The sequence below is a fragment of the Eriocheir sinensis genome, chromosome 47 (genome assembly GCF_024679095.1).
Source record: "Eriocheir sinensis breed Jianghai 21 chromosome 47, ASM2467909v1, whole genome shotgun sequence".
Classification (NCBI taxonomy): domain Eukaryota; kingdom Metazoa; phylum Arthropoda; class Malacostraca; order Decapoda; family Varunidae; genus Eriocheir; species Eriocheir sinensis.
In genome coordinates, this window is record NC_066555.1 from 7,919,255 (window position 1) to 7,932,677 (window position 13,423).

The window sequence follows — 13,423 nt, forward strand, 5'->3', positions numbered from 1 at the left end:
AAAACGGCACAAATGCTTGAATAAGTGCACAAAAAAACAATGAAAATAAGTTATTTCAGCAACAAACAGAAAATTATAATGCAATAGCGTATTACAGTGAGGAAAGTTATGTAACACAATACTGTTGAAAAGGAAAGTGTGTGAATAAGAAGAAGAGAGGACCGAGAGGAGGAGGAGGACCTAAGAAGATACATTACAGGTCAAAAGAAGAACTATTACTACTGATACTACTCATACCACTACTACTACTACTTATACTAATAGTAAAACTAACAGTACTTCCGTATTACTACTACTACTACTATTGCTACCAATAATAATATTAATATTATACTATTTTTTTTCGTTATTCGTAATACAACTACTACTACAGCTATTGCTGCTAAACTACTACTGCTACTATTACTATCACTACCACTACTACTAATACTACTATTATTACTACAATATAGGCCCTTTTGCTAATATTTATTATTATAATAAAATGATGATGCTATTAATAATAATGACAATGATGACTAGAACGACAATTATAATCTCAAAAAAATAATGATAATAGTAATAGTAGTAGTAGTAGTAGTAGTAGTAGTAGTAGTAGTAGTAGTAGTAATGATAATGATAATAATGATAATAATAATAATAATAATAATAATAATAATAATAATAATAATAATAATAATAATAATAATATTTTTTGTTATTATTATCATTACTATTATTATTATTATTATTATTATTATTATTGTTATTATTATTAAAAATTATATATATAACAGTAAAAATATCAACAAAACCCTACCTTTAGTATTATAAATACGTTTACTACTACTGTTACTACCACTCATTCTACTACAACTCCTACTACAATTACTCTTACTGCTACTACAACTACTACTACTTCTAGAACTACTACTACTACTACTGTTACTACTACTGTTACTACTACTACTACTACTACCACTACTACTGATACTACTACTACTACTACTACTACTACTAGTATTATTAATATTATATAGTAATAGTAATATTAGCAACAGTGAAGATGGTGGCAGCGTTCACCGGAAACCTTTGGCAAAATATGCGTATCTCATCTGAAAGTGTGATTTTTATTCTAATCAAGAAAATTATCCCAGTCTACTACAACTACAACTACCATAGCTACTACCACCACTAATACTACTACCACAGATACTGCCACTACTTCTACTACCATCACTACTACTATTATTACTACTACTACTGATAATAATAATATTAATAATAATAATAATAATAATAATAATAATAATAATAATAATAATAATAATAATAATAATAATATTAACAATAATAATAATAATAATAATAATAATAATAATGATGATGGTGGCGTGGCAGCCATGCCCCGGGGGTATGCGTGAGGTGAGTGGCCTGCCTCGCTCCGTTCAGCAGATGGCTGAGGCTCAAGTGGCTCACCTGTCTGATGGAAAGTCGCTGCCACAGACCATGTTCACGGACGAACAGGCTCGGGCACGCACAAGCACGCGGGGGAGTAGTGGTTACGGCTCGTGCAGCTGGAGTGAAAGGCGTGAGGGGATGGCCGCTGTCAGGGGGCCACGTCGAGCAGTCACCTCGAGTATCACGTCACTTAGTCTTGTTTTCCACACCAAGAGTTATGAAGGGCAAAACTCAAACTTCACGGGCAAAAGCTGTATGATGGACGGGCACACGCAGACCACGGCTATCGGCAGTCAGGAAGAGAAGCGAGTGCGTGAACGGCCACGTGTGAGGAGGGTAGGTGGATGGCGCTGCGTGTGTGTAGCAGAGCGTGTCTCGCGAGCTACTGTCCACTGGAGAAGCGAAAAAATGCAGGGTGGCCGCTGTCCTACCTTGCTCCGCCTCCTACTAGGCCCGCGCGCCTCTCTCCTCAGGCCAGGTGTGCAGCAGGTGTGGCCACCCCTCACCTGACTATCAATTGAGAGGATTAACCACCCCGCCCAAATTTCACACCTCACTAATGACTTCCAACACCTCTGGTGGAGCTAATCCCTCCTGATAATCTAAACGCTTGAGGATTGAAGATTTTTTTTTCTCGAAAATTAAGTTCTTAGCATGTTGGCCAGTTTTTAACAGGCTATCAAGAAATGCTGTGTAACTCACCACGCCTGATTAAGAGCTGGACTCGCTTTCGCCAGCAGGTACCCTCCCGACGAGAGCAAGTGCTCATTATCGTCGATCTCTGGGTACTGCCAGGACCTCCCACACCACACACCCCATTCCCCTTTCTCAAGGGGGGACAGTAACCACTCTTAGTCAACCGAGAGAATCCGGCCTGAGCGGGGCTCGAACCGCCGCCGTTAAGCCTCGCTGCGCAGCGCTCTACCGATTGAGCCACCGGAGGTGTGTGTGTGTGTGTGTGTGTGTGTGTGTGTGTGTGTGAGAGAGAGAGAGAGAGAGAGAGAGAGAGCGCGTCCATGCGCACGAAAAGGCGAGAACGTAGAAAGGAAGAAAGGTAAGTATGAGTGAGGGCGAAAGCAATGGACGGAGGAGAAGCGAATACGCGAGTGATTTATGGAAATGACCGGGCAAGCTGGAGAATAGCTGTTTTTTTTTCCCTATGGTATTGGTGATAAGAGGAAATGAGGCACTAAAGGAAAAGGAGCCAATCAATAAGGCAAGGGGAGTAAGAAGACAAGAGGGATGTATAGAAGGGAATCGAAATATTATGACTGCCTTCTAGAAATGTTTAGGGTGGAAAGTGTGACTCGATGGAAAGGTTAAGATGGAGATCAGGCTGAAATAGACCAGCGTGACGAGGTACGATATGAATGGAGGAGTTAGGGCATGGGAGGGAGTGGGAGTAGGCTCATTTGCAAAGTATCAAATTTAACGTTGAGAAATGTAAAGTGTTGCACATCGAAAAATAAAAAGTAATATTAAACTGTATAATTCAATTTATTCAGCCTATCAAAACGAAGAATGCGAGGCGATCTAATAAAGTGTTTAAAAAATGTTCAAAAGTCAGTGATATTAATGCTGAAGATAAGTGGTAAAGATTCTCGTCTAAACACTTCTTCTTCAATCGAGTTTTGTTAATGGAACTCTCTGCTGCATGGTTCTTTTCCTTCTGCCAGCTTTGGCTGAGGAGGAGCCTTTCGCTTGCTTGATTAGATAGTTAGTGTAGCTTGTCACAACAACCTCGAAAGGACCAGCAGGTCTGTGGCAGCCGCTGTCTCATCTGTGACCCCGCCCGAGCCCGTAGCGACCCTTCATTACTCTCATAAAGAGAAGGAAGACGTCCGGGTGCGTGCGCACACACACACACACACACACACACACACACACACACACACACACACACACACACACACACACACACACACGAATATGCATTGTGCTAATCCCAACCCTGCATCAACGCGGCAGCATTATGATTTTTGTTGGAAGAAATGGGTTTCGTGTTTGCTTGTAACTTAAATGAAGGGTAAAACTCTTCATAATGCGACATGTGCTGGAGAGTTAACAAGTACTTTAACATGGAGTTCATTATCCGAAGAGTGTGCAACCCGAATGCTGTGGGAGGGAGATCTCTCTATGAAACAAGTTTGGTGTGGACTCTTGTTAAATTTCACAAGCACTAATTAATATTCACCCAATGTCTTCACCAGTATATCCCTCGTCCTAACACCAAAACTTCACTGCATCACTCAGCCATTTCCCTACACATTGCTTCATTAAAAATAAGAAGAAAAAAAAGAGAGAGAGAGAGAGAGAGAGAGAGAGAGAGAGAGAGAGAGAGAGAGAGAGAGAGAGAGAGAGAGAGAGAGAGAGAGAGAGAGAGAGAGAGAGAGAGAGAGAGAGAGAGAGAAAACCTAGCCGATCATGTGACGCAAGTGCGACGTCAGTGTTCTGTTGGTGACACTAGAGATGCTTACAAATGCGTGTTGTGGGCCGCTTCCAGGAACCCTTCTTCCCGGCTGCTGGCCATGGTTCTGAGGAGTGTGTGAACACACACACACACACACACTACTAAGCTTGTTTTCGCAGATAGGAACGGTTACTGTCCACCCTTGAGCAACAAGGATGGGGAGGTGTGGTGTGTGACGTCCCAGCAGTACCCAAAGACTCGTCCTCCGAGCTCAAAAGAGAGCTCTTTCCGGGAGGATACTGACTGGCGATCACAGGTCCAGCATGTGACTTGACCGTGGGTGAATGACACAAAAAATATACGTACATTAAACAAGGAACAAGCAAACAGATAAAAAAATTATCGTTTATTTCTTGATCATCATCGTAAGTAACCTCCTTTATTGATATAAATTGTTTTGTCATGATGTTGGTGATGGAGGTAATGATATTTATGGTTATGAATTTAAAAACCGTCATTACCGTAATCATCACCATTGCAAGTATAAAACAGGATGAAGAAAATGTTACAGCCGGAGGAGCGATGATTGCTGTCCTCATACAAATGATTCTGTCCTACCCTCTCAACACTAGACAGCTCTCAGCTCCGTCGCTCTTAATTAAACTTGTCGAGAAATACCGCACTGCGTTCAGATTTAGGACTCAGCTCAGACACTGTGGCTCCCAGCCTTTCCTACGCCCCATACCCCAAGGAAACATTTGATTAATGCTCGCAACCCCTACAAAAGTATTATCACATTTGATGGTGAAGTGTGAATTGAAACATACAAGGCTGCCAATAAACATAATGAACATGAAAAAAAAGTAGCTTTGAACTCAGTGTATGAAATGTGTATATGAATTGAACAATTAAATTATGATTTATTCAGAAAAAAATAAATATATATCAACACAAGCCACTTGTTGCCGCACAGGGGTATGGGCAGTCCAGGTTGGGAGCCTCTGCTCATTTTTAATCTTATGGTAGATGAATCTTGAACAAGGAAAGGCCTTTCACCCAAAATTTCATCCACTATTGTAACTCGGGACGAGGCTGCTGACACTGTATAAGTGGTTTACCACAGTAATGGCACTCCTTGTTTTCAAACCAAGATATTCAAACATCAACTCACTTATTAAATGAATAATTTTTACTTTTACATATATACACATTACATGCTTTTGACTTTTGATATCGGGGAACACTGTGCCGCTCCGGCAACGACGTGTCGTTATCAGGCTCAGGGGAAAATCGTGCCACTTTTCCCGAAACCACCGTTTCTCCTTTTCTGACGCGTTTTTTGTTTGTTTTCAGTCTTGCCATGCCGAGCGAATGAGGCGTATTACTTGCTAACGCAACCATTTGAAAGCAGGATTAGACCGAAAAAAATCATCCTGCTAGTTCCTTGGGCTTCCTATATCCTTCAACTCCTTATTAGGAAAGTGAGATGGGAGTTTGTAGGAGCCTAAGATGGGTCTCCCCACTAGGGCTCCGCAAGCTAACATTAGGTTTACGTAGTCGTAGAAGACCACTCAGCTGGCCCAGGCCAAGGAATGGGGGAGGGAGGGATTCGTGGGAGTGGGTACAGGTGTGTGTGTGGCAGGTCGGTGGTCAGTGTGAAGAGCGCGGGGTGGGAGGCAGCTCCGCATACCAGAGGCAGCCTCGCTGAGAGAGATGATCATGATAACCGCAGCACTGCCACATCGCCGCGGCCTTCCGCCTTACCGGCTTTGAGACCCCGCACACAAAGGCCAGAGTAGAGAGACGCATTCGGCTGTTGTGGCGGGCTGACTTGATGATGGTCACCTGGCCAGGCGAGTCGCGAGTCGCCCCCTGTCCCCGCCATACCTCCTCCCGCACCCTCTGCCGTGCCGCCACACCTCGTACATGGAGGCGAGGCACGCGCTTACTTGGGGAGACTGATGTAGCTCGCACGCGCTTCATTTCCTTTAAGAAATCCTTCATAATTTTTTACCTCTGTTTTCTAAATCTATGCGAGAACAAGGGAAAAGGGTCTCTGAGATTGGTGATGTATTATAGGTAATACGGTTGGGTGATGTTATATGCGAAGTTAGCGGAGAATTATGATAAGAGGGAAAATATAAGTTATATAGTTTAAAGCATCAACTCGGGGTACAAAGAGGTGATGGAAAATGATGGAGAACAACCAATGGAACTTATTGCTGTGCCACACTCAATGTGATTTTAAGAAGAAAAAAGCGAGGAAAAAAGCAACATCAATCATATTTGAAGGAAAAAGAGTGAATATAATTATATAATCGGAGTTTTTTGTGTGTGTGGATGCAAGGGTGGACTCCCTTGCTGGCCTCCCAAGGTCTCCCATTTGACACTCGACCTTGGCATTTTCCCAGAGCAAACATTTTTCACAGGAGTTCACCCTCACTTCACCTTTCATTATGTCACTGTCGCGCCTCCACCCCTGTCCTGAGGGCATGAGTGAACTCTATCGCTTGCTCGCTGCCAGCAGCTGTTACTAAGGTAAAACGCTGCTCCTCGGCGCCTTACAGCAAGGCTTTAATAATGGCGGGCGCCTTGCAGAGGGCTACATGTTTAAGAAAAAATAAATAAAAGGTATTTGCTTCTTGTGATTGATCAGCCATCATATGCCACTACAACCGATTTTCATATTTGTTAATGGCAAAATTGCTACCACCGTTCACACTCCTTAAGAAACTAGTCAACATTCCTCGTCACTCCCTTCACCGGCAAACTTCAGGATAAAAGTCAAGCAAATTCCTTCAAGGCCGTCTGCCACGCTCACACCTGTCCTGAAGCCAGGCAGGCAGGCTGCGTCTCTCTCTCTCTCTCTCTCTCTCTCTCTCTCTCTCTCTCTCTCTCTCTCTCTCTCTCTCTCTCTCTCTCTCTCTCTCTCTGTGTGTGTGTGTGTGTGTGTGTGTGTGTGTGTGTGTGTGTGTGTGTGTGTGTGTTCCTCAGAACAAGTTACAGGAGCCAGCAGCCGGGCACAAGGGTTCCTGGAAGCGGCCCACAACACGCATTTGTAAGCATCTCTAGCGTCACCAACAGAACACTGACGTCACACTTGCGTCACATGATCGGCTAGGTTTTATCACACACACGCACACACACACACACACACACACACACACACACACACACACACACACACACGGTCTCTCTCTCTCTCTCTCTCTCTCTCTCTCTCTCTCTCTCTCTCTCTCTCTCTCTCTCTCTCTCTCTCTCTCTCTCTCTCTCTCTCTCTCTCTCTCTCTCTCTCTCTCTAATGAAAATCAGAATAATATTAATATAAATAATAGTTGTAATACCAACAGTAATACCAACAGTTATATCATCTGTAATACAACAAGAATATTACTACTACTACTACTACTACTACAGCAACTATTACTACTTTTTTTCTGCTACAAAGATACCTCCACCCATGTTTATTTTTCCCGACACATAATCATGGAGGGCTCCATAAGTTGAGGTCATTAGCCCCATCTCTGTTCGCTAATGACTGTGGCATCCAACCATATCACTAATACTACTTAACACTAAGTCTATACATAACACCTTATCATCTATTGCGTTTAGCGACCGTATTCTTAAACAGTGTAAACCTAGGATACCATATTGTTAGTTAGCTAGACATCCACAAATGGATTTCATAAACGCATCATCTCCCTCTCCTTAAATTCCCTACTCATGTCTCTCCCGACCCACCCTAATGTCATTCTCCACCACAATGGGCTCATAGTCCATATTGGAAATCTTGGAGGCTTTTGGGCCAGAGTGTCTGGTGCCCCTGAGACATAGGATGGCCGACCTGAGCAGGGAGAACGAGAGGCGACACCTCATCCAGGCAACAACGTGGCTCCTACTACTACTATAAACTACTACTACTACTACTACTACTACTACTACTACTATTGCTGCTACAACTAAGCTACTTCTACTACAACTACTACTACTGCAACAACAACAATAACAACAACAACAACTACTACTACTACTACTATTACTACTATTACTACTACTACTACCAGCACTACTACCACTACTATTGCTAATTATAAAACAATAATAATGATAATAATAATAATAATAATAATAATAATAATAATAATAATAATAATAATAATAATAATAGTAATAATAGTAATAATAAGAAAAAGAAAAAGAAAAAGAAGAAGAAGAAAAAGAAAAACTAAAAGGAAGAAGAGGAGGAGGAAGAGGAAGAGGAAGAGGAGGAGGAGGAGGAAAAGGAGGAGGAGAAAGAGGAAGAGGAGGAGGAGGAGGAGGAAAAGGAGGAGGAGGAGGAATAGGAGGTGGAAGAGGAGGAGGAGGAGGAGGAGGAAACATGGAAATGCGGGCAACAGAAAGCCTATTGACTCATTACGAGGTTGCCCGCTTTGGTGATTTACTCTACTCGACAGCCACTTGGGGCCTGGGGAACAGATGGAAGCACCTCGGTATTCAATTTACTCCTGACGCAGCGAAGTGACGGTCGATTCGATATTTGAAGAAGTTGATGGTATTTGCATTTACCACTTCTGAGGGAAGATTGTTCCAGTGGCGGATGACTCGGTTCGAAAAGAAACTCCTTCCGATGTCTGTGTTGCATCGACTCGACTGAATGGGCAAACCGTTATTTCTAGTTCTTAGGTTGGTTTGTAGTTCAAAGAAATTGGAGTAATCGACGTTATTGAACTTTTTCAGGTACTTGAAGACTTAAATCATATCCCCTCGTAGGCGTCTTTTCTCCAATGTAAAGAGACTGAGTCGCTTGAGTCGTTCCTTAAGGATGAAATAATAATAATAATAATAATAATAATAATAATAATAATAATAATAATAATAAAAAGAAGAAAAAGAATAACATAACTGATTATGATATGAATAGTAATGACATGATTTATGACATGCTAACTTTATCCAGTCAGTCTGCGTCTGTGTGCTCGCATCCCATCATTGTGGGCGGACACTGGCCCTTGTAAACATAACAACTCAATCTCATATACAGGAATGTTTCTGGGTAACCAAGTGCAAAATTAATTTTGAATATATTTACGACAAAACAAAGCCAGGCAGCTGATTCCTGAGCATAGTTCAATCATTTAAGTGGTCACATATCATTGAAGTCTAATGTCGCTCACACTCACCTCTCACACGTTTCATCATATCTATATGCAGACAGACGGCGATAAGAAATAGCTTAGTTTTGCAAGAAATATAGAAGGAGCTGCCTTGTATAGGCCAACCGGCCTCTTGCAGACTCCTTACGTTCTTATGTTCTTAAAAGGGATCAGTGCTTTCTACTCTGCTCTATTTTCATACGATATTATTTGAATTGATTTAATGAAACAGTGTAGTGCTCCCCTTGAGGCCCCTTTACAGAACAAAGAGTAATGCTTTTCCGACGCGTTCATGCTGAAATGCTAGATGGCACTCCTGCTATTGGTGTGGAAAATTCCCAATAATATATATATATATATATATATATATATATATATATATATATATATATATATATATATATATATATATATATATATATATATATATATATATATATATATATATATATATATATATATATATATATATATATATATATATATATATATATATATATATATATATATATATATATATATATATATATATATATATATATATATATATATATATATATATATATATATATATATATATATATATATATATATATATATATATATATATATATATATATATATATATATATATATATATATATATATATATATATATATATATATATATATATATATAATAATATATGTAATATATATATAATAATAATAATAATAATATATATATATATTATTATAATAATTATTATTATTATTATTATTATTATTATTATTATTATTATTATTATTATATAATATATTATTATTATTATTATTATTATTATTATTATTATTATTATTATTATTATTATTATTATTACTATAATTATTATTATTATTATTATTATTATTATTATTATTATTATTATTATTATTATTATTATTATTATTATTATTATTGTTGTTGTTGTTGTTGTTGTTGTTGTTGTTGTTGTTGTTGTTGTTGTTGTTGTTGTTGTTGTTGTTGTTGTTGTTGTTGTTGTTGTTGTTGTTGTTGTTGTTGTTGTTGTTGTTGTTGTTGTTGTTATTATTATTATTATTATTATTATTATTATTATTATTATTATTATTATTATTATTATTATTATTATTATCATTATTATTATTACTATAATTCTTCTTCTTCTTCTTCTTCTTCTTCTTCTTCTTCTTCTTATTATTATTATTATTATTATTATTATTATTATTATTATTATTATTGTTATTAGTATTATTGTTATTATTATTATCATTATCATTATTACTATAATTATTATTATTATTATTATTATTATTATTATTATTATTATTATTATTATTAATATTATAATAATTATTATTATGTTATTATTATTACTATTATTATTGTTGTTCTTGTTGTTGTGACTGTTGTTGCATTTTCACAATCAATCGTTAATTGAAAGCTGGCTGGGATAGGATACTTGTGTGTGTGTGTGTGTGTGTGTGTGTGTGTGTGTGTGTGTGTGTGTGTATGTGTGTGTGTGTGTGTGAATTTGTTTGTGCTTCCGTATGTATGTGCGTGTCTTTTTGTATGTGCTTAAATGTGTGTGTGAATGTGTATGTGCATCTGTGTGTGTGTGTGTGTGTGTGTGTGTGTGTGTGTGTGTGTGTGTGTGTGTGTGTTTACATGTTTACATTTACAGGGTACACTGCCCATATTGTCAGAAGGTTTCGTTTGCTTCCATATCGATTCTTTTGCAGATCCTACCCTTCAATGTTTGCCTATGCTGAAACAAGGATTGATGAAATGTAGCACATGACTCACTGTATGCCTGCGAGTTGAGGCGAGTTGTCGGCGGGAAGCGTAGCACCCTGTGAGTCGTGCGGGCGCACGGTGGGAGTGAGGTGGTCGTCAGACTCAGACAGCATCACTCACATCCCTTCGGGGACCATGGGGAGGTGAGTTACGGTGCCGACCACCAGGCCAAGGCGTCCTGCACCTGTTCACTCCCCCAATAACTGGTGGAAGATTGTATTCTTCGGCAGCTGACTAGTTGATTTGCTCGCACTTTCCGAGGCTGATGATCATAGTATCCAAAACAGTTTCCTGGGCTATGACTAGGCGCCAGGTCCTACACAATCACTACAGGTAAAGATACGTTCTGTGGTGAACATTAGTTCTTTATACCCAAACTCACTGTAAACCTCAGCAGCCACCTCTCTACTAACAAGGAATCTAGAACACAGAGTACCTCACCTTGATTGGGTCTCATACAAACACTTGAGGGGCTCAGCGAAGCTCAACGTAAGGTGTGTATTCACGGTCACAAAGGTTGTATCCTCAAAGCACAGGAGCACAGGTCACTAGAGTATTGCGAATGGCAACGCGTCGCACCTGGTCGCCAGTCTTCACCTCACACCTGGACGGGCACTATGGTATCCCTTAAGTGAAAGACTCTTCTTTTATAGTGCTGATATATTAAGCCGATACTTATTTTTCCAAACGAAGAAATGTAATGTAAAACGAGTTCACTATATTCGCCTTTTGGCAAGTATTTGCAATTATGTGACGGCGAAGTTCCGTGTGCCTTCCAGGTGAACTGATTGCTCTCCGTAGTAACAGCTGGCAGTGGTTACACTTCTACACACGCAACTTAGTATTCATTTTCCTCACTTATGTTCTGAATGTCACAAGTTATGCTGAGACACAGTTTAGGCTCCAACAAGAATCTGTGGGGGCGGCATGAATACAAGGAAGCGTTGGAGAAGATAAGTGGTGAGTGAGAGTATGACACCCAGCTGGGGCCACAGTCGCCTCCCTGGCCTGGTGACTTACACGCCAGGCTGCACCTCTCCTCAAGAATTTCTCTCAACCGACTTTCACTTGTTCGTAAAAGGGCACTGATATCTTCTGTGTTCCTGATATCGTTGTTGTTAGGTTATGTGTAAAGGAACAGTAGGCGAATGGGTGTGACGAGCGGGGATAGGTGGGTGCCGGAGCTCCTGGCTGATGCTTGACTAACTGGATGGCGGTGGGCAGGCAAGGCTCCGGGGAAAGGGGGTGGCGGGCGGGAGGGAGGGAGCCCGGCGCCCCATTCTGGCCACTCACTGGACCACACCCGCGCATGCGCTAACACTCTGATATTTTTCAGGCCTAGCCTGACTAGCTGCTAGATTACCTTGCCCTATGCACAGTAGTATGCCTATCCTTATATTTTCCCTTAAGCTTTCGAGTTCCACCTGTCTTGTGGTTGCCTTCTGCCCTGTAGATGTCTTTTGCACCATCTTACAGCCAAATTGAATTACCTAGATAGATTATTGTGAGCAGAGTATCCGATTTTCCTTGGCAGACAATCTAGAAGTAATGGAAGAGAAAGAAAATATCAGGCGCTTTGGGCACTCCCATTGTCTCCACAAGTTTGTACCGAGCTAATGTTCTATACGGAATATAACTCGCTTCTTTCCATGAAGTTTGTGTACGCAAGAATGCTTTATCTACTGGGGAAAAAAATCAAGAGAGAGTGAAACAGCCTGTCAGAAAATCGTTCGTTCTCAGATAATGTTATTATTATATCGTAAGCCTTTCTTCTTGCACTCCTTTTTTGTAACGCTCGCTTCACAATATATAACAATGAGTAGGCCTTGGGGTGCAGATGATACCCACCTGTTTCACAACGTTTATGGTTAGATCAAACATCAATTGTGTACCGCTTGTATATAAAAGTAATCGTCCCTGAGGGGCCTGCACATACTAGTTTTTCTTGATACAAAATAATTAAATTTAAACACTAGAAGTAAGATGCCCACAAACTAGTGTGTGTTAATGTGTGTCAATATAAAGAGATACAGTCGTTAATTGATTTTCAGATTTATTTGTTTCACGGGAAGCGAGAGAGAGAGAGAGAGAGAGAGAGAGAGAGAGAGAGAGATTGTGTTCTCTGTTCGTAATTCTTCAGCTCATTGTTAATTCATCCACTAGCCTCGTTTCTGTATGGACTGGTCAGAGGTTCCTCCTCAATCAGTGCACACATCAGAGACGTGAAGAATCTCATGCCCACGAGTCACTAGAAATTTTGAAAGTGTTCTGCCGCGTGGTGATCAACAAGGTTTTTGGAAATGGCAAAATTAAAAAGTAGAACCGTAACTGATAATATAAGACAAGTACTGTATATAAAATGTTCAGTTCAGCCATAAAACACATTCCATACTAAACAGTAGGTATGAAGATAAAAAACACGAACAACTTCTCATTCTCCCAACATCTGGGAAAATATGTTCCCTCTGCGTTCTAGGAGAAGCAACTGCTCCCATCCCCTGTGAGGCCCGAGCCCACTAGATTTGTCTCGGCACTTCCAGGAACAACTAGCAGAGGACCTCGCGTTCCCTGAATGATAAGTTGGCAGGAACGCACACCTGCATTGCCTAGCCAAGAGTGTTA

General features: G+C 40.1%; 1 protein-coding gene across 4 annotated transcripts in view; it reads right to left on the reverse strand.

Moving 5' to 3' along the window:
• Positions 1-12,012, reverse strand: part of LOC126981356 (bone morphogenetic protein 2-like) — a 16,783-nt gene extending 4,771 nt beyond the window's left edge. Inside the window, exons 1-2 of one of the 4 annotated variants that reach the window (XM_050832379.1) lie at positions 11,822-12,012; positions 10,811-11,128 (exon numbers count right to left, since the gene is read on the reverse strand). The gene's annotated coding sequence lies outside the window, so the exon portion shown is untranslated. Of the gene's footprint in view, positions 1-1,458; positions 1,890-10,810 lie in introns of those variants that run through there. The other 3 variants (XM_050832378.1, XM_050832375.1, XM_050832377.1) reach the window with 3 other exon arrangements.
• Between the last annotated feature and the right edge of the window lie 1,411 nt (positions 12,013-13,423).